This window comes from Mauremys reevesii, linkage group 23 (assembly GCF_016161935.1).
Source record: "Mauremys reevesii isolate NIE-2019 linkage group 23, ASM1616193v1, whole genome shotgun sequence".
NCBI lineage: Eukaryota > Metazoa > Chordata > Testudines > Geoemydidae > Mauremys > Mauremys reevesii.
In genome coordinates, this window is record NC_052645.1 from 8,591,415 (window position 1) to 8,611,619 (window position 20,205).

General features: G+C 47.6%; 1 long non-coding RNA gene across 1 annotated transcript; it reads left to right on the plus strand.

Annotated features, from left to right (window-relative positions):
- The first annotated feature begins 670 nt into the window (after positions 1–670).
- LOC120389335 lies at positions 671–14,499 on the plus strand. The gene is made up of 3 exons (XR_005590875.1): positions 671–923; positions 1,033–1,076; positions 14,247–14,499. It is a non-coding gene; the product is annotated as an uncharacterized LOC120389335 (long non-coding RNA).
- The last annotated feature ends 5,706 nt before the right edge of the window (positions 14,500–20,205 follow it).

Below are 20,205 nucleotides of genomic sequence, written 5' to 3' on the forward strand. Positions count from 1 at the left end.
TCAATGACCTCCATGGAATAAAGCTCACAGAACTCCTTTGCTGTGCCTTTGAAGGATGAAGGACTGAATTAGTTCTCACTGAAGTTCTGACTGGTGGTCCTATGAATTGCAGCATAAGTAGTTGAAACTCATTGGTTAGGCCACTAGCCACCTCTTCCAACAAGTAACCCTGGCTCTATAGGTACATCATTAGTCTAACGAAGTGGGTATTCACCCATGAAAGCTCATGCTCCAATACATCTGTTAGTCTATAAGGTGCCACAGGACTCTTTGTTGCTTTTTACAGATCCAGACTAACACGGCTACCCCTCTGATACTTAACATTAGTTATAGCCCTCTGAAGCCATGGATTCATGTTTACTGTGTGCACCTCTGGGCAAATCTATATTTTCTCTGCAGTTTGTGGTGTGCACCAAGGTCACGTATAATCCATGCTTTCAAAAAAAATTAATAACATGATCATTACCCTAAAATATTTCAGTCTTTAGCCTCAGATGGTTGTTGTTTGACAAAGATGATGTGTGAAAACCTGGCCCTCATTGAAGTCGATGGGTGTTGTGCCATCCTGGGGCCAGGATTTCACCTGGTATCTTTTTTTCCCTTGCCATATGTCATAATCCCAGTCATTCTAGAGTGTGCCTTTTAGTTGTACTGTAGGTTACATGACAGAGTGTATTTGTAGAGCCAGGGAAGTGTAGGGATACGTAATTTCCTTAAGGCCATATCACTTAAGTTGACTTTGCCCAATGGAGATGTTCTCTAAGGACCAGAGCCTCTGAGAGCTAACTCTGATGGGAGTTAGACACCTAACTGCCTTTGAGGATGTGGGCCTAATAGTGAAGAATGAACTTCAGTTAAAAATGGAAGCCTTCCCCAGCCCTACCATAATGGATGAGGACAGCAAGTCTAGTGGATTGAGCAAGGTACTAGGAGCCTTTTGAATCCTAGTCCCAGCTTCACAGGTTTGGAGAATTCACTTAATCTCTGTGTTTTACCCTCATTGGGCCCTGACTCTCTTCTCATTCAAACTAGGGAAAATCAGTAATGACTCCACTGAAATGAATGGAGATCCACTGGTAAGTGAGAGAAGAATCAGGCTGATATTGGTACATTAAACATCATAATACCTCCCAGGGGTATTGTGAGGTTGAGCCAGTTAAAATCTGTTAAATGCTGTATGACTGCTTGAGATGATGATGATGTGTCCACCTTCCTTCACGCTGGATGTTTTCAAAGTATCGCACATCTTTTTAACAACTGGCATATTTCTGGATGGTAATCTTACAACTATGAAACCACAAATGTATTAAAAGGTATGGTTTGTGAGTTGTGTACCTTTTAACAATGAGACATAGATGCCAAAAATATTGTGGCATTATTTGATAAGGTATAAACATTTGTTTTTATTTCACTTACAGATGTTGTATGGTACTGGGAACAAAAATGTCTTTGCTATTAAAAAGGCACTGTCAGATCCAAGGTGCCTGAATTCCCCCTTTAATGAGCTATGTAACCTACAATATTTCACACATGAAGGGAAATTAGGTCATTTGAGTCATTAATCTGATTGTTTGTCTTTCTAATCTCAGGGGAGCGGCTGCTTTCCTGTAGCACCATAGCTATGCTGGCGTAACCCTCCAGTGTAGACACAGACCACAATGACAGAAATGGTGTTTCTATCTCTGTAGGAACACCACAACCCTGTGCGACTAGAGCTAGGTCAATTCTTCTACATCGGGGGTCAGGTCGCCAGGGTGTGTATTTTCACACCCCTGAGCACCATATCTATGTCAAGCTAAATTTTAAGTTTGGATCAGGGCTCAGTCTAAACTTTCATTTGATTTCAGAATGCTAGCTTCTGTCAAAGAGTTCTGGGGGGCTCTAGTGGGAGGGGCAGCTGTGGTATGACAGCCTTCAGAGAAAAGCTTCATGGTACAGAACCCTAGAACCCCTGAGTTCTGAGCCCATCTCTGTTACTCACTGGGGCCACATCCTGCACCAGTGCAGAGCCCTACTGGCTTTAATGGAGCTTGGGTGTCTATCCACACAGATTGAGTCAATGTTGCCGGCTCTCACACCTTTAACACTAGTCTAGCAATATTTAATGTTTTTTCATAACGCCTCAGCTGCTAGAGTCATGGGAATGTATGAGACTCTCAGCATTCACTTCTTCTGCTATAATAGGTTTCTAGCCGACATGGTTTCAGAGAAAATCTTGAAAATGTGAAGCTAGTGCATCCTAGAGGCCCAGAAACTCAAGGGGAAATAAAAAAAAACCCAAATGTCTAATATTTTGAAATCTCATAACTTTTAAGTGATTTTGGAGCCTGACATCGTTTTTGAATGCTTGGGTCTAGGAACACTGTTGTCTTGGAGGTCAGGATATTACAGGGCAAATTACTGAACCTCACTGGGCCAAATTCATCTCTGGGTAAGCCGTGGAAATCATTAGAATTACAGCTGAGAAGAACTTGGCCCTTAGTGCTTCGTTTTCCCCAAATGTAAAATGAGGCTATGAATACATACTACCTCACAGGAGTGATGTGAGGACTGATCCGTTAGCGTTTATAAGCTGTCTGAGTATTGTAAATGCTAAGGATTGCTGCAAACAGCTATTAGGCAACAGATTTTAATTGAAAATAAGGTAATACCTATATACTGCTATTAAAGGGACACATTTTCAAAGGCGCTCAGTTGAGAGTTCTCAGCGGGAGTTGCTGTGTGCTGAGCTGCTGTGAAAGTCTGGCCTCTATATGTATCTCCTAAAAACTCCTTTTTCTGTCATTTCAAGGGATGATCTTAGGCAAGGTGGGTGAGGTAATAGCTTCTATTGGACCAACTTCTGAGAGTGAGTTCAGTCTAGCTCCTTGTGGACGAGTGTCAACCACACAACCCCCCTCCACCTCCCTCTACCCCCCTCACTATTTGCAACCTCTGTTGACAGTTTTGTTGGAGTCAAAAGATTGGCCAGAGCATGGAGATTGAATGGTCTTCACATAAACCAGTGGCAATTCTCTCTGCTCCTGCCTCCACCCACATGGCTTTTTACACTCTCACTGTTTAACTTTCTATACTTGGCCCTTTGGTGGCCTCTTTGGAGTCATCGTGACAGCAAGCTTGCTGGGAGGCTGCAGCTCCCTAGCATCCTGCCCATACCAGCTCTGTTATATGGTAGTTGAAACATGGGCACTGAGGAAGGCTGAAGAGCTCTGGACTGACAGCTCCATTTTAAGTGGCAGGACAAGGTCAGTAATGAGGATATTCGTAGTTGAACAGTGCAACCATCCTCCATCAATAGTGGTTCAGTTTTCTTGATACAGTCACATTGTTAGGTGGAAGGTCAAGGAATGATGATGCGTGTTTACCAAGGAATGCTGCTATGGGGCTGGCAGTGACATGGTCACCAAAAGCTTCAGTGGCTTGTAAAGATCATGTCCAAGCACATTTTTTCAGCCCAGTTTCATCCTCTCCATGCTTAGTTGCACTGTGGGGGGTTATTGGCTCCCGGGCTTTTGAGTCCCAGCATCATCATTTAGCCACTCGACCTTCCTTCCCAACGTTTGAGTTCTAAGAATGATACCAACCGTCAGTCTCCTTTAGATCTGAAGGAATTCAAAGGTGCGGTAGTGTCTTAGCTTTAAAAACACCCACATTAAAACAGCAGTTTTGATTATGCATTAAGATCATTTAGAATTAATTAGCAGAGCCACTCCTAATAATCCCAAAATACCACCCAAGGAACTAAAAGTTCCATAAATTTTAATATTTGAAAGTAGGATAATACAGATTTGGCTGCAGAGACATGAAAAGGCCCTTGATTTTCTGCGCTAATGGATTTCAGAATGATGAGTGATTCTCACTTGCTTTTTAAGCAGGAAGATGTTCATAATTCTGAGATGTATTCATTTTATTTAGAGTTCGGGGCTGTCATCCAGGAACTGTGGTCTCTTGAAATCACTTTCTTAATTGTTATAAAATAGCTAAGAAGAGCTTTAAAATGTCTCTGTTTACAAGTAAAAAAAAAAGTAACAACCTAAATCTTCTAGCAAAACTCTCATTTATTTGGAAATTTACCAGAGACTAGATTATATTTTTCCCTTGGGTGAAAATGCATGTAGCATCAAGAGACTATTCCATGCAATCTTCTGCTGCAATAAGAGTTTTAAGTCTAAATTAAAACAATATAAATCAAATTCCTTGTTTCTCTGCTTCCATATGGTGAAAAGAATGGGGTGTTTGTTGTTAGATGAAAAAGGGTTGGTGAATTATAACTCAGGTACTTACATGCTAGTATTTGGTAAATCCTTTATTTTGAAAATAGTGCCCTGTTTTTATTCACTAAAACCACAAGGAGTCTTTTATGGCTCAGGTAGACATAAACATGCGAGCATTTCCCAGATCTCCCTTCTGTGGAAGTCTGCCCGTCACCCCCTGAAATCCACTGCATGGCACTGCCCTCATCTCGAACCTGCCTCTGCTCAACTCCTAATTCAGGCCTTAATCGCTTCTTGTCTTAGCTATTGCACTTCCCGCTCTTATGATCTCAGGGTGAAATTCCCCCTTGTGTAGATAGCCAACACAAGGCCCAGGCACCTCTTAAATGTAGGATAAGCAGGGCTTGAGGACTTATGCTCCCCTCTGTTCATGGCTGAATTTCCCAGCAGGGAGGTGGGGCTTGCACTCTTTGTGCAGAAAAGCTGGTAAATGCCCCAAGATCCATGGGTGGCCAGGACCAGCCATGCAGAGTCCTATATCTCCACCATGGCTCTAGCCTGAGTTGCTTCTGCACTCCCTGCCAGGGTGATTCCATTGAAGCCACTTTATTAGTGACTCCCTGCAGCCACAACTGCTCTCACGGCCCTGGGGAAGATCAGTTTAGGGCTGTATTAACGTTTGTAGCTAAGTTCTCTGGGGTGACAGGGGGTGTGATACCTCCAACGAAGCCCTTGCTGTGACCTTCTGTCTTCCATGGCTTGCCATGATTCCACCCCCTTCACCTGCATGGACCCTGGACAACACAGGGAGCCCTCTGCAGGGTCCAGGGAAGGCGAAAAGATGCCAAGGAATTACATGAGCCACCCACATGTAAGTGACATCCTTGCTTGCAGGACATCAGCATGGAGTCCAGTTGTCTCTCCTCTCTCATAGAATCATCTAGTCCAGTCCCTGCACTCATGGCAGGACTAAGTATTATCTAGACCTTCCCTGACAGGCAGTGGTGGATTAGCCACTGGGCTGACGGGGCCCATGCCCAGGGGCCCTGGCCAACTGGTGCCCCCTGGAAAAAATCCACTGCTGGGCGGCCGAAGCCTGGAGCCAGGGAGTGCCGGGCAGGGAAGCCCCCGTCCAGTGGCCCCAGACCCCGTTCCCAACAGAAGCCATTGGACGGGGGAAGTCCCACCCAAGGGCCCCTGATCCCATCCCCAGCAGAAGCCACAGGATGGGGAAAGACACACACTCCCCCGCAGTGCCCTCCGACCCCGTCCCCAGCAGAAGCTGCAGGACAGGGGAAGCGCTCCCTGGGTCCCTGGCAGAAGCGCAGGATGGGGAAAGACACACACTCCCCCGCAGTGCCCTCCAACCCCGTCCCCAGCAGAAGCTGCAGGACAGGGGACGCGCTCCCTGGGTCCCTGGCAGAAGTGCAGGATGGGGAAAGACACACACTCCCCCGCAGTGCCCTCCGACCCCGTCCCCAGCAGAAGCTGCAGGACAAGGGACGCGCTCCCTGGGTCCCTGGCAGAAGCACAGGATGGGGGAAGTGCCCCCTGTGACATTCCATACCTTGAGGGAGCGTACTGTAACCCCCATCTTCCACATTTTCATATCATCGTGATCTTACATATAAAGCATACTTTGTAAGGCATCAGGGGAAAGGTTATAATCTGCTGAAAGGCATTTCTCTATCCATAGATGTGTATCATTAAGGCATCTGAAGTTATGAGAATTGTGTTGTATGGTTGTCACTAAAACATGCTGTACGTTGGGGAATCAGCCAGATATTAGCTCATTCATGGGTGTAAAACAAACCATCAACAACCATTGTCCAGCAAGGGAACTACAATGCAATGACTCACCTGCATGAGGCCACACCAAGGGAATTGCTCAGCCTTGCCTCAAGACTCAGCAATGCCCCCCAGACATGCCTGGACTTGTGTTCTCCAAGCACATGGACTGGGGAATAAAACAAATGCAGAGGCCATGTTGGGCCTTTTCTCCTTCACTCACCTACACTGCAAGCAACTAAGACACTGAGAAGAAGATGAGACTCCAACAGAGGAGATTGGCCCAGGTTTAAGGAACAAACCTGTATATTAAGGACTGCAATATCCAGTGGGGTGAGAAAAAATGCTTAATCTAGATGTTGGCCAGTCTAATAGGGGTGAAAGTTTAGAATGTGGGCTTAGATTTTCTTTTCTTTTGGTAACTAACTCTGACTTTTTGCCTATCACTTAATATCACTTAGAATTTATCTTTTATAGTCAATAAATTTGTTTAATTGTTTATCTTTATCAGTGAGTTTGTATGACGTGTGGGGCAAATCTGCTCAGAGTACAAAGGCTGGTGTATATCCACTTTCCATTGATGAAGTGGTGAACCAATTAATAAATTTGCACTGCTCATCTTGAGCAGTGCAAGATGGTATATTCCTAGGGTACAGTGCTGGGAGCTGGGGGGATTTGGCTCTGGTGCCTTTCTCTGTGTGATTCATGAGTGGCTCTGGGAGCGTTCATGCAATCCAGCTGGGTGGGGTGGGGGGCTCCACATGGTGTTGTGCTGAGTGATCACATCACCTGGAGGGGTTTGCTGCTGGTCACTAGCAAGGCATTGCGAGAGACAGCCCAGGCTGGAGAGAGTTAAGGGGCAACAGTGGTCCCACAGTCCCAGGCTGCACCCCAGGGAGATCCTGTCACACCCGAGAGAAGCCGTGGGGCAGCAGGGCAAGCCCCTGTGCCCGACCCATTCTCTGGCAGAAGCACCAGGCAGGCAGGGCAGGAGAAGCCCCAGCACACCAACCCTGGTCCCCCGCAGAAGTGTGGAGGGGTGGGGGGGGGAGCCCCAGCACTGGACCTCTGCTGTGGCCCTGGGACTGGAGGAACTCTCACTCCGCACTGCAGCGCCAGAGCCTGGCGTGGGGACAGAGCTTCTCCAATCTTGGGGCTGCGGTGGGAGGGCAGAATGGTGGGAGTGTGGATGGAACAGGGGCGGGCCACAGGCAGAAGGGGTGGGGAGGTAGAGTTGCTAACTTTCTAATCACATGAAGCCGAACACCCCTGCCCTGCCTCTTCCCTGATGACTCACCCAGGGCTGGCTCCAGGCACCAGCTAAGGAAGCAGGTGCTTGGGGTGGCCAATACAAAGAGGCGGCATGTCCGGGTCTTTGGTGGGAATTTGGTGGCGGGTCCCTCAGTCTCTCTCTTCCTCTTTGAGCTGCCGCCGAAGTGCCGCCAGAGAGGAAGATAGGGAGTGAAGGACCCGCCGCCAAACTGCTGCCAAAGAATGGAGCGGCGCGATTGAGCTGCCGCCGAAGTGCCACCGATCGGCGCTTTTTTTTTTTCCGCTGCTTGGGGCGGCAGAAAACCTGGACTCACCCCTGTCCTGCCCCTTCTCTGAGGCCCCACCTCCATCTCTCCTCCCTCCGTTGCTCACTCTCCCCCACCCTCACTCACTTTCACCGGGCTGGGGAAGGGCATTTGGGGGGTGAGGACTCCGGCTGGGAGTGCAGGTTCTGGGGTGGGAGCTGGGATGAGGGGTTTGGGGTGCTGAAGGGGGGTCTGGGCTGGGGCCAAGGGATTCAGAGTGTGTGTGTGGGGTGCGGGCTCCAGCTGGGGGTACAGGTCTCATTGAAGTCAGTGGTACTTAAACATGTTCTTACCAGTTCTTGCTGAAGTGCTTTGCTGAATTGGGGTACAAGAGTCTGATCCACCTTGATATCAAGGGAAGCTGGATCAAGTTCTGAAACACTGGGCTTGATTCTAATCTTAACGGCGGTTTTGCATCTTAACCAAAGAGATCTGCGGATAACTCCTTCTCGTGCCCTATATCTTTGGTTGCAGCTCTGATCTTTGTACAGATACAACTTATATTACTGACCATATATACTAATGCATAACCAAATACAGCTTATCCTAGGCAGAGCTTGTAACACCGCCCATGCTGAAGGTTAACCAACATACCCCATTATAAGACCCTGTTTTCAGTGGCTTATAACTTCACCAAATATTAATTGTTCAGTCTGAAATTTCCATGTCAGGTGAGCAAAAAGGGTTGAGCTGTTTCGAAGGACAAGATTTGGGGAAAATACGTTGCTTCACTTATGTTAAAAATATTGTTACAGCCATTTCAATGAGACGCTCTAGTACTTCCATGTTTTGGAGCAAGGGCTTGGAATTTGGCACATCAGAGACATACCTTCTGCTGCACCGAGGAATATTGTCTAATTTGGCCAAGTTACAAGCCTTTGAAAAAGTCTTAGTTCACACATGCTCAGCAGAGATTTTAGAATTTGGTAGCTAAATTCTCTGAAGCTTCTATCTGCTATGGGCATACTGCAGTCTGGGGCTGAGCAGGACTTTCCCTGTAAGTGCTCTTCCCAGTTCCCGGCTGGGGGCCACTGTGACACTGGTCACTGGAACGCAGAACATGGAGACTCTCTCTCCTGTGCTATCAGTGGTCCTGCGGCTGGTGCCCAGGCTGCAGGAAGCTGCCTGACTTAATACCAGAAAAGACAAGAGATGGCCAAGGGGGTGGGCGGGGCAGCGGAGGAGTAAATGGGACTGGGAGCCAGTGTGGGGAGGAAGGACTGAGTTCAGACAAGGAGCTGGTGGTGGGGGAGAGAGAGAGAGGAAACTGGGACTGGCTGGACAAGGAGACTGAGGACCAGTGGTGGGGGAGCCTAGGATCGGGGTGGAGGAGACTGGGACTGGCTATTGTGGCAAGGCCCCTTCTGCCTCACCAGACTTAGCGCTCCCTCCTCTGGCAGGGACAGGGCCGGCCTGGGGTGAATCAGCCCCCCACTCTGGAGCGTGTCTGTCTTCCCTCTTAGAATCATAGAATCTCAGGGTTGGAAGGGACCTCAGGAGGTCATCTAGTCCAACCCCTCTTCAGGGTTTGTTTCTCAGAGCCTTCCCGGTAGGCCTCAGGGCAGGCCTGAGGAGAGCTCCTCTGCCAGACAAAGGGAACAAATCTATAACGCACCCAAACAAAAGGGAATGCCTTTCCCTGGCCCCCCTCACTGGGGCAGGTGTTGTCCTGTTGCTGGCCCCAGGGCGTCAGTCCTTCCCCTAAACAGGCACTGGGGTTTGGGTGTCTCCCCTAGGGGGAGGAGCACAGTCTCTCATACTGGAGAAGCCGATCTCCCTGCTGCCTCCAGCCTGGCCGCAGTTTGTCTCTCTCCCCTCCCCTCTCTCTCACCAGGAGAGAGATTTTAACAGGTTTCAGGCAGCCCTTACTTGGACTCAGGTGTCCCCAATTGACCTGAAGTAACCCCTTCCCAGCTTGTAGGAAAAAGGGCCTTTAGCATTCTAGGGCTAACATGCCTGTTTTCCCAGACCCTCCTGCAGCCGTCTGGCCTGATGTTGTCACACTATACAAGGTGACTGAGACAAGGAGCCTGCAGTGGAGACTGTGATGAGGAGTCCAGGAGAGGAGAGGACAGAGACTTTGATGGGGAAGGATGGAGGAGACTGGGGCTGAACCAAGGAGCCAAGAATGGGAGAGAAAGAGACAGACTGGAGGGGACACAAGCAGAAGAGGTCAGGCTTTGGTGGGAAGAGGGGAAGCAGGTTCGGTGCCCTCTAGAGCACACTTCCCCTACAGAACCTGGAATTGAACCCTCGACTCCTGAGTCTCGCCACCCCACCGCTGTCAGCAAATATCCATGAAACACACTGGCAAAGTGGGTGACACATCACCCTGTAGTCACTGGTCTACAAAGAGGATGACAACCTACTATTGCTTTGATTAACTCAAATGGCAGAGGCCTTTGCTGTGTTCCTAAAAGTTCTAGCCCTGTTGAGGACCCATACAGGAGTCAATAACATTCCAAGTGATGGAATTGTAGTGGGTTTTGGTTGGTTGTTTTTTAGAACTAGGAAATTACACACAAAAAATTACATTACGAGAACATTAAGATTGAAAAGTGAAGCACTCAAAAGGAAATGCCAGAATTAAGGTTGTCTGTGCAATAAATATGAAATACAAAAAGACACACATTCCTCAAACTCAGTGCTGTCCTTATCTGAACTGGAGATGAGTCTTTTCTGGAAAGCAAAGGTCTAAATTTCTGCTCTGCTTTTGAACCTGCTTGGCGAAATCAAAGTAACAACGATTAAATGAGGTGGGTCTAGAAATTGCTGAGTGGCAGCGGCTGGCTAGAAGAATGCGGCAAATGTTATCTTTGTCCTCAGCAGAGGATTGTTGGTATGCATCTGTATCTGGAAGATGTTTAATTGTTTTCCTCTTCTAGCAAATCTATCTTCAGTGCTGGTTGGTTGGAGTTCCTATTTGTCATCTGTCCCATTTTTGGCTCGAATAGCTCTGAGGTTTCAAGCTGAAGATGGGAAACTTGCACTCTGCGGCTTGGGTATGTGAATGTGAAAACCAGGGAATTTTTACTGTGACCCCAAATTATACACAGTTCCAACGCATGTCTGGTTATTCAGACAGGGTGTATATCAGAAACGATCCATATAATACGAGGATAGTTCTTTTTTTTGGCTGGTTCTGCCAACCATTGGATCCTGCAAAACAATAGCTGAAGACAGAAAGCATCAGTGAAAAGAAAAATGGTAATTGTACAGCAGGGCATTCCTAACATAACTTGTAACCTTTCTGACCTTGAACGTTTACAATTTTTTGGAATCCTGCGAAAAGTTTCTGCAATTTGCAATTAAGGGTATCAGTAAAATTAGACATTTCCGAGAAATTTCCTTTGTTTTCCTTCCACTGTCTATAACAACTGTAGAGCTTTAAAGCCATTCAGTCATATTTTACACTGTTCTCTTGCCTCTTCTGTTGAAACCTCCCCCAGTTTTTAATGTCAGCTAGTAAAATCAGAATTTATGAAATCTGCTCTGAACAACTCACTTGCCATTTGACCTCTTGTATGGAAAAGTCACTGTTATTAAGGTGTTTGGTGTCAGATTTTAGCTTTCCTAGATAGTCTGGTGATAATTACCCCCTTTCATTGAAGTCAACAGCTTGACATTTGAAATGTTATGTGAAAATGAGTCAGGCAGGAGATCAATGAGATTATTTTTCTGGAAGATGCTCGAGTTGAATTCCTGTCAAAATTCAAAACATTAATGATGTTCTCCGTGACCACGACATTCATCTCACACTAATTATTTCTTCTAATTCCCTCTATGATAAAGACTGTGTTCTTAAAATGGATAAGGAAAGAAAGAAGGATCAGATACTCAATTGGTATAAATGGGCCTATTCTGATTTACACCTGCTCAGAATCAGGCCCCAAATGTTTATATTTAAGGACGTCATTTCCCCAGATGTAATTTGACATTAAGTAGGGGGTGTCGATCGATATCCGTAAACAGGGAATATAATTACATTGGTGTTCAGTCAGCCTTTTTTTCTCTGCAAAGTTACACTGGGGTTCTGATGGCAAAAGCTTTATTTTCTAGGGGTTTGACTAGAGATGGTTGGGAATTTTCTGACTAATTTTTTTTCCACTGGAAAATGCCAGTTCTTCTAAACTAAAACTGTTCAGTGGAAAGGGTCAGTTTCAACACATTTTTCAACTTCAAAAAATTTTGAAAAAAAAAAGTTTCACAATGGGTCCAGAGGTTTTGTTTCAACATTTTTTAAATAGAAATTCAAGTTTTTATGGTTTAACATAAATTTCTGTTTTGAAATTTAAGCTAATAGTAAAAATAATGTTCACAAAATGTAAAAATGGTTGAATTGAAAACAAAACATTTTGAAATTATCTAAACAATATATTTCCATTGACCGACATTGAATTATTTTTCAGAATTTAGGTTTGCAAACATTTTTGAGATTTTGACTTTTTGTCCCAATTCAAGATGGGAATTTTTTTTTAAGATATCTCAGTATATTTTGTGGGATGGGAAAACCTTTTCCTGCCCAGGTCTAGTTTTGAGTAGGACATTTTTAGATGATGATGTAATTAACTAGTCTACAGCATGAGATCATGCTTCCTCTATTGGTTGGTCTCAGCCACTATTAATGGAGCTATAGGTTCAATCCCTACAGGTGACAAAGACATCTCAATGTCTAGTTGGCAGTTGGCATCAAGCAGAGTGCCCCAGGGGTCGGTCCTGGGGCTGGTTTTGTTCAACATCTTAATTAATGATCTGGATGATGGGATGGATTGCACCCTCAGCAAGTTTGCAGATGACACTAAGCTGGGGGGAGGGGTAGATATACTGGAGGGTAGGGATAGAGTCCAGAGTGACCTAGACAAATTGGAGGATTGGGCCAAAATAAATCTGATGTGCTTCAACAAAGACAAGTGCAGAGTCCTGCACTTAGGACGGAAGAATCCCATGCACTGCTATAGGCTGGGGACTGACTGATTAAGCGGCAGTTCTGCAGAAAAGGACCTGGAGATTACAGTGGAGGAGAAGTTGGATATGAGTCAGCAGTGTGCCCTTGTTGCCAAGAAGGCTAACGGCATATTGGGCTGTATTAGTAGGAGCATTGCCAGCAGATCGAGGGAAGTGATTATTCCCCTCTTTTGGCACTGGTGAGGCCATATCTGGAGTATTGTGTCCAGTTTTGGCCCCCCCACTACAGAAAGGATGTGGACAAATTGGAGAGAGTACAGCGGAGGGCAAAAATGATCAGGGAGCTGGGGCACATAACTTACAAGGAGAGGCTGAAGGAACTGGACTTGTTTAGTTTGCAGAAGAGAAGAGTGAGGGGCGATTTGATAGGAGCCTTCAACTACCTGAAGGGGGGTTCCAAAGAGGATGGACCTTGGCTGTTCTCAGTGGTGGCAGATGACAGAACAAGAAGCAAAGGTCTCAAGTTGCAGTGGGGGAGGTCTAGGTTGGATATTAGGAAACATTATTTCACTAGGAGGGTGGTGAAGCACTGGAATGGGTTACCTAGGGAGATCGTGGAATCTCCATCCTTGGAGGTTTTTAAGGCCCAGCTTGACAAAGTCCTGGCTGGGATGATTTAGTTGGTGTTGGTCCTGCTTTGAGCAGGGGTTGGACTAGATGACCTCCTGAGGTCTCTTCCAACCCTAATCTTCTATGATTCTATGATCTTTATGTGCTTACACTCCCAGACCAGAGGCAGTTTTAAAATTGGAGTTTTATTAAATGTACTATCAAAAAAATAGCTTGCATAATCATCATTGCTAGTCTGACTTTTCAATGCACAGCAAACTTTGCTGCTACCCACTGCGTGCCTTTGACTGAGGTCTCCTCAGCAGACCTTAAAGGGACAGGGCATAGGCAAAGCGAACCCTGATATTCCCTTATGAGTGCTACACGTGCAGCCATGATTAATTGCACATTTGGGCTTCAGTCCTCCAGAGGCTAAAGCACATGCATAGCTTTATGTATGTGAGTTGTCACACTAAAAATGAATGGCTTGACTCATATGCTTAACGTTATACACATACTTAAGTTTAGTAGGATTGAGGCTAGTGGCCATAAGATTGTGAGGTGCTGAGTACCATCAACTCCCATTGAAGTCGGTGGGAGCTGAGGGCACTGTGCATTTCTCAGAAAGCAGTCAGCATTTTCCAAGGTATGAACTAATATTATAGGCCAATGGTTCTCAAACTGTGGCTCATCGAGCTGCTTCTGTCAGAACGATGGAGCATCTGTCAACTTTCCAGCAGTGACTCTTCCTGCTACAGTAATTGTAGCCCATCCAGGATTATTTTAAGGTTTCCAGATGCTTTTCTGACCAATTAAACTACCACAAAACAAGCCCTATTCCACACCTCATTTGGCTACTTCATATCCTTGTCAGGTGCATTTGGTGTCAATGCCCAGATCTTCAGAGGACACCAAAAGTAGGTGGGGGAAGGAGTGGGAGCAAGTACAGAAGATATAGAACAAAAAATGCAAAGTGTTCTGGAGAGATTAGAGCGACAGCGGCTGCTGGCAAAGAGGGGAGAGTCTCACTAAGCAATAAACCGCTCAGAGACAAAACGCTGGGATGCTACTGTCCTGTTAAAGCAAATGAATTGTCATGTTATTTCCTTAATACTGTCCTGCTGTTAATTGTTAATGTGACTGTGCACACCAGGTGCTGCAGTGAAGGTGAGCAGCTGAGGTTGGGACATTGGAATATAAGAGGCCAAGAGAAGACCTGGATCTGAAAAAGCAGCCCATGACATGAAAAGGTTTGAGAACAACCACTGCTGGCCTTTCTTGTGCAGACATTACCCAGAAATCCCTGCTGACTTAAAGGGATGCAAAAGAATGGCTGAATAAAAAATGCTACTGTATTTAAATCATTAACATTAAAAATGGTATTTATCTATATATGGTAAATACTTTGCAAGGAGGGAGATGCCAGATTGTCCTAATTTGCAATTCACAGTGTTTGCTTAGATTTAACTGACATCAGTCCTGGGCAATATAATGGAACAGCTGATGTGGGACTTGAGTAATAAAAAAATAAAGGAAGGTAATGTAAGTAATGCCAATCACCACAACTTTATCAAACTAACAGGTTTGTCAAACTAACTCAATATCTTTTTTTTTTATTAAATTACAGATGTGCTTGATAAAGGTAAGAGTGTTGATCTAATACATGTAGAGTTCTGTACCTCAGTTGGCTTGGTGTGTGTCTGCTTTAAGTCTACAGAGTGGTCTGTTTGGGGGGCTGTGTGCGGAGCCTAGGGGCCTGCTAGGCCAGGCTGAGAGCTTCCTAAGGAGGCGCTACCCTGCCCTCCTTCCATCTCTAATCCCTTTAGGATCCTTCCAGGAGGAGGGGGTGGGGCTAACTCAAGGGTTTAAAAACCCAGCTCCTAAGTGACCAGAGGAGCCAGTAAACAGGGGAGTTTTATGAGGGAGTTTGAGAGCCAGATAAACATTCCCTAAACCTAGGTCAATAACCCTCCCCCCCCACACACACCCCAAAGGAAAACCCCACAAAGAACAAGAAATCAAACAAACGATGCAAGAATAAAAACAATGCAGGCAGGGCTGGCTCTAGCAAGTGCGAGGCCCGATTCCTGGGGCTTGTACTCCCCGGGCGGCGCTCCCTGTCTTCGGTGGCACTTCGGATTGCCGGCTGGGGGAGGGGGCCCACGGGGCTTGCAGCGCTCCGGCCGGGGTCACTAGGCCACCATGCTCCAGCCAGGGTCGCGGGCTTGCCGCGGTCACTAGGCTGCCGTGCTCCAGCTGGGAGAGCGGGGCCGCAGGGCTTGCAGTGTTCCAGCCAGGGTCATGAGGCCGCTGCGCTCCGGCTGGGGTTGCGGGGCCGTGAGGCTGCTGCGCTCCAGCCGGAGCTCCAGCCCGGAGAGTGGGGCCACAGGGCTTGCAGCGCTCCGGCCGGGGTCGCGGGACCGTGGGGCTGCCACGCTCCAGCCGGGAGAGCGGGGCCGCGGGGCTTGCAGCGCTCCGGCCGGGGTCGCGGGGCCGTGGGGCTGCCACGCTCCAGCCGGGAGAGCGGGGCCGCGGGGCTTGCCGCGCTCCGGCCGAGGTTGCGGGGGCTGTGGGGCTGCCGTGCTCCAGCTGGAGCTCCAGCTGGGAGAGCGGGGCTGCGGGGCTTTCCGCGCTCTGGCCGGCACTCTAGCCAGGGGAGCGGGGCCGCCGAAGACCCCAGAGCAGACTGCCACCAGGGTGAGTAAAAAAAATTAAAAAGGCGCTTAAGGCACAGGGCCCTCTTAGGCGGGGAATTGGGTGAAGCCGGCCCTGAATGCAGGCAAAAGCCCAGCAGCAGAACGAGGACATCCAGATCATTGCACTGACTGCAGCATGTACCAGGCCCTGCCTTGTGGACAGGTAGCGTATGTGTGCACTCCGTGCAACTGCTCCAGCTCATGGCTCTCAGAAACCGAGCAGGGGTTCTTCAGCAGGGCCGGTGCAGCCCATTAGGCGACCTAGGCGGTCACCTAGGGCGCTAGTATTTGGGGGGCGGCATTTTGGGTCCTTCGGCGGCGACCACAGAGGCCGGATCTTTGGCCACCCCAGTCGTCGTTGGCAATTAGGCAGAGGGAGCTGAGGCAGGAGGGCGCAGGGGGTCCGCCTGCAGCAAGTAAGGGGGGGGGGCACGGCACGCAGGGGAACTCCCCACCCCAGCTCACCTCTGCTCCGCCTCCTTCCCTGAGCACGCCGCCCCCTCTGCTTCTCTCCCTCCCAGGCTTGCGGCCCCAAACAGCTGATTGGTGCCGCAAGCCTGGGAGGCGGCAGAAGTGGAGCGGTGACGGCGTGCTCAGGGAGGGGGTGGAGCAGAGGTGAGCTGAGGCGGGGAGCTGCCGCACGGCTCCCCGGGCCGGGGGGAGCTGCTGTGGGAGGGGGAGGGGGGGCGCTCAGGGCAGGGGTTTGGGGAGCTGCCACAGGGGGGCGCCTTAGGGCGGAGGGCTGCCACAGGGCTCAGGGTGGGAGGGCGCAAGGTGGAAGTTTTGCCTAGGGCGCCAAACATCCTTGCACCCGCCCTGTTCTTCAGACCAGAGTGGCTGAGCTGGAGGAGCTAATGGAGACAGAGAGGTACGCAAAGGAGATTTCTGGGACACAGTAGAGCGGTCCCACCCCTAGTCTGACAACCTCTGTGCTGTTGAGGAGCATTATGGAAATATAGATAGCTGGGTTTGTGAACCTCACAGTGAATTTCCTGACAGGTGCGAAGGTCGCAGACCTCTCCAGTCATCTAGACAGACTTATGTGCAGTGCTGGAGAGGAGCTGGTGGTAATGGTGCACATAGGTACCACTGACATAGGGAAAGGTAGGAGGGAGGTCCTGGAGGCCAAATTTAGGCTGCTGATTTAAGTCCAGGACCTCCATAGTAGCATTCTCTGGAATGCTTCCAGTTCCACACACAGGGCCAGTTAGACAGGCAGCGCTAAAGGGTGTGGATGAGATGACGGTGTACAGAAGAGGGATTTAGGTTTAGAAGGATCTGGGGAACCTTTTGGGACAGATAGCTCCAAAGCAGACTGCAAAGAGTTACAAAGGGGTCTCTCAAAGCTGGGTGATTAGGCAGCAAAATGGGAGATGACATTCAATGTTGATAAATGCAAAGTAATGCACATTGGAAAACATAATTCCAACTATACATACAAAACGATGGGGTCTAAGTTAGCTATTACCACTGAAGAAAGCTCTTGGAGTCATCATAGATAATTCTCTAAAAACATCTGCTTAATGTGCAGTGGCAGTCAACAAAGCTAACAGAATGTTAGGAACCATTAGGAAAGAGATAGAAAATAAGACAGAAAATACCATATTGCCACTCTATAAATCCTTGGTATGCCCACACCTTAAATACTGCGTTCAGTTCTGGTGGCCCCATCTCAAAATGAATATATTAGAAATGGAAAAAGTACAAAGAAGGGCGACAAAATTCATCGGGGTATGGAACAGTTTCCATATGAGGAGAGATTGAAAAGACTGGGACTGTTTAGCTTGGAAAAGAGACAACTGAAGGAAGATATGATAGAGGTCTGTAAAACTGTGAATGGTGTGCAGAAAGTGAATAGGAAAGTGTTATTTACCCCTTCACATAACACAAGAACCAGGGGTCACCCAAAGAAATTAATAGGCAGCAACTTTAAAACAAACGAAAGTACTTCTTCATATAACAGTCAACCTGTGGAACTCATTGTCAGGGGACATTGTGAAGGCCAAAAGTATAACTGGATTCAAAAAAGAATTACATAAATTCATGGAGAGTAGGTCCATCAATGGCTGTTAGTCAAGGTGGTCAGGAATGCAACCCCATGCTCTGGGTATTCCTAAACATCTGACTGCTAGAAGCTGGTGCTGGATGACAAGGGATGGATTGCTTGATAAATACCCTGTTCTGTTCCTTCCCTCTGAAGCATCTGGCACCAGCCGCTGTTGGAAGACAGGCTCCTGGGCTAGATGGACCATTGTTCTTATCCAGTGTGGTCATTCTTATGTGTGTAATGATAAGCAGTCTGTATACAATATTGTATAAGCACACACATACATTGTGTGTGTGTGTGTGTGTGTGTAATGGAAAAGAAATTTATAAATGTATTTACAGGAGATTTTTTCATTGTTATTCCATGCTTGCTTGTGTATATAAATAAAATTTCACTGTTGCTCTTTTTCTCTCTCTTCCACTATGTGCTTATATTGTTTAGGTACAGTAGTTGTCCATATATTGACCAGACAATTGCAGGGATTACGGGAGTTGAAAGTACTCCCCTAATTTATACATGTACTTATAAGTACTTCTGTAGGGTGTGTGTGGCACATATACTGTACTTAAGTCCTTTTGATCAGTATTTATTGAAACATTGAATTTTAAACAGGTACTCATCATCAAACAAGTATCTTTCTAATGGGGCTCATTATTTAACTCTTTTATCAGTGACCTGGGAGAAAACAGACAATCAACTCTGATAAAATTTGCAGATGATACAAACATGGGGGAGTGGTAAATGATGAAGAGGACAGGTGACTGATGCAGACCGATCTGGATCACTTGGTAAACTGGGTGCAAGCAGACAAGGGGTGGGATTCGCAGGGGGAATTAAGCTGCTGCAATGCTCAGTGTTGCAATGCCTAACTTTTAGGCGACCTGCTGCCTAGTGGAATTCACAACCGTGAGTTAGGTGCCTAGGCTCCCTGTCAATGCATGGAGAGAGTTAGTTGCCTGTGACAGGGTGCTCAAACCCCTCAATGGACAGGAGCAGCTCTGGGCTAAGGAAGCCATGCCCTTCCGCCCATGCCAAGCATGCTCGAGTTGGAGGTGGGGTTTAAAAGCCAGCCGGCCAGCTCAGTAAGGGGCTGGCAAGCCAGGAGGAGGATGGGCCCAGGGAGCTCCAGGGGAGAATATGAGCTGAGCCCACACCAAGCCAGAGACCGGGACGAGCCATAGCACCTAGGAATGGGACCAGGGCTGGAAACCCAGAAGACGACACTCCTCAGAGATGGGCGGTAGCTGGACGGATGGGGTGCAGACTCAGGTAGGAAGTGACCCAGGGAAGCTGATTTGAGGCTGACACAGATGCCGACAGATGAGCAGCCAAACCAGCGTCCCAGGGCCCTGAGTTGGAACCCGGTGGAGTGGGAGGCCCCGATTCTCCTACCCTACCCTGCACTATGACCACTAGGCAGAGTTGCTGGTCCAAGGACTGTATTCACTAAGTGATGTTGCCTCCCCAAGGACTGCATCCACTAGACTCATAGACTTTAAGGTCTGTAGGCTGGCTCTTTGCCGAAATGACTGATCATGTGCTTCCCTACAGAGCCCCATAGTCTGCAAGCAGGACCAGGAACCTCCTTCCTTCCAACACAGACTCTTAAGTGATAGCTTGTGATTCCAACACTGTTCTCAGTGCATCAGTTTCCTTCCTCTGTTTTCCTAAGTCTCAATCCAGGAATCACTAGGTGAAATTTCACAGCAAGAGGTCAGACTAGATGATTATAATGGCCCCTTCTAGCCTTAAAATCCATGAATCTGTGCGTGTTTCTGGCACATGATGTGAATTTATGAAAAGTAATTAACTTCCTTTTCAAAATGGGCATTATGTGACCTCTTAGCATAAATAGAGCTCTCCTTGAGCCTTCCAGCATATCCTCTAGGCTTCTGCACAGATACTGCAGGGCTATTTCTTTCCAGACACAAAATATTTCCTAGCAAGTAGAGTGATGTCATATTAGCTAATGGTCTTTAATTATGCCTGGCCACTTAGGGACAGTGAGAGAGGAAAGCTTGTCAGACACAGGACTTGTGGCTACTGAGAACTGGTCTCTTGCCTCGAAAAGGTGTGCACACAACAAAGGCATTTACCAGTGTACTTTTGTGACTGTACAGCTGTGTCACAAAGCAGGGAGCCCATGGGCCTTCTCGGTGACTGTTGAGACCACGGAGAACTGGACTGCCCATCCCCCAGATAGCACCATCAGCATATCCCCAGAGCAGCCTTCTCTGAGGAGGCAGAGGCAGCAGCAGACAGTCCTGTGTGAGGGAGAGAGGCAGTGAACTGGGGAATGTCAATTGTAGAGAGAAGGGTGGTAAACGTTGAACTCACTAGGAATTAGGTTTGTGCCAACATAAGAAAGG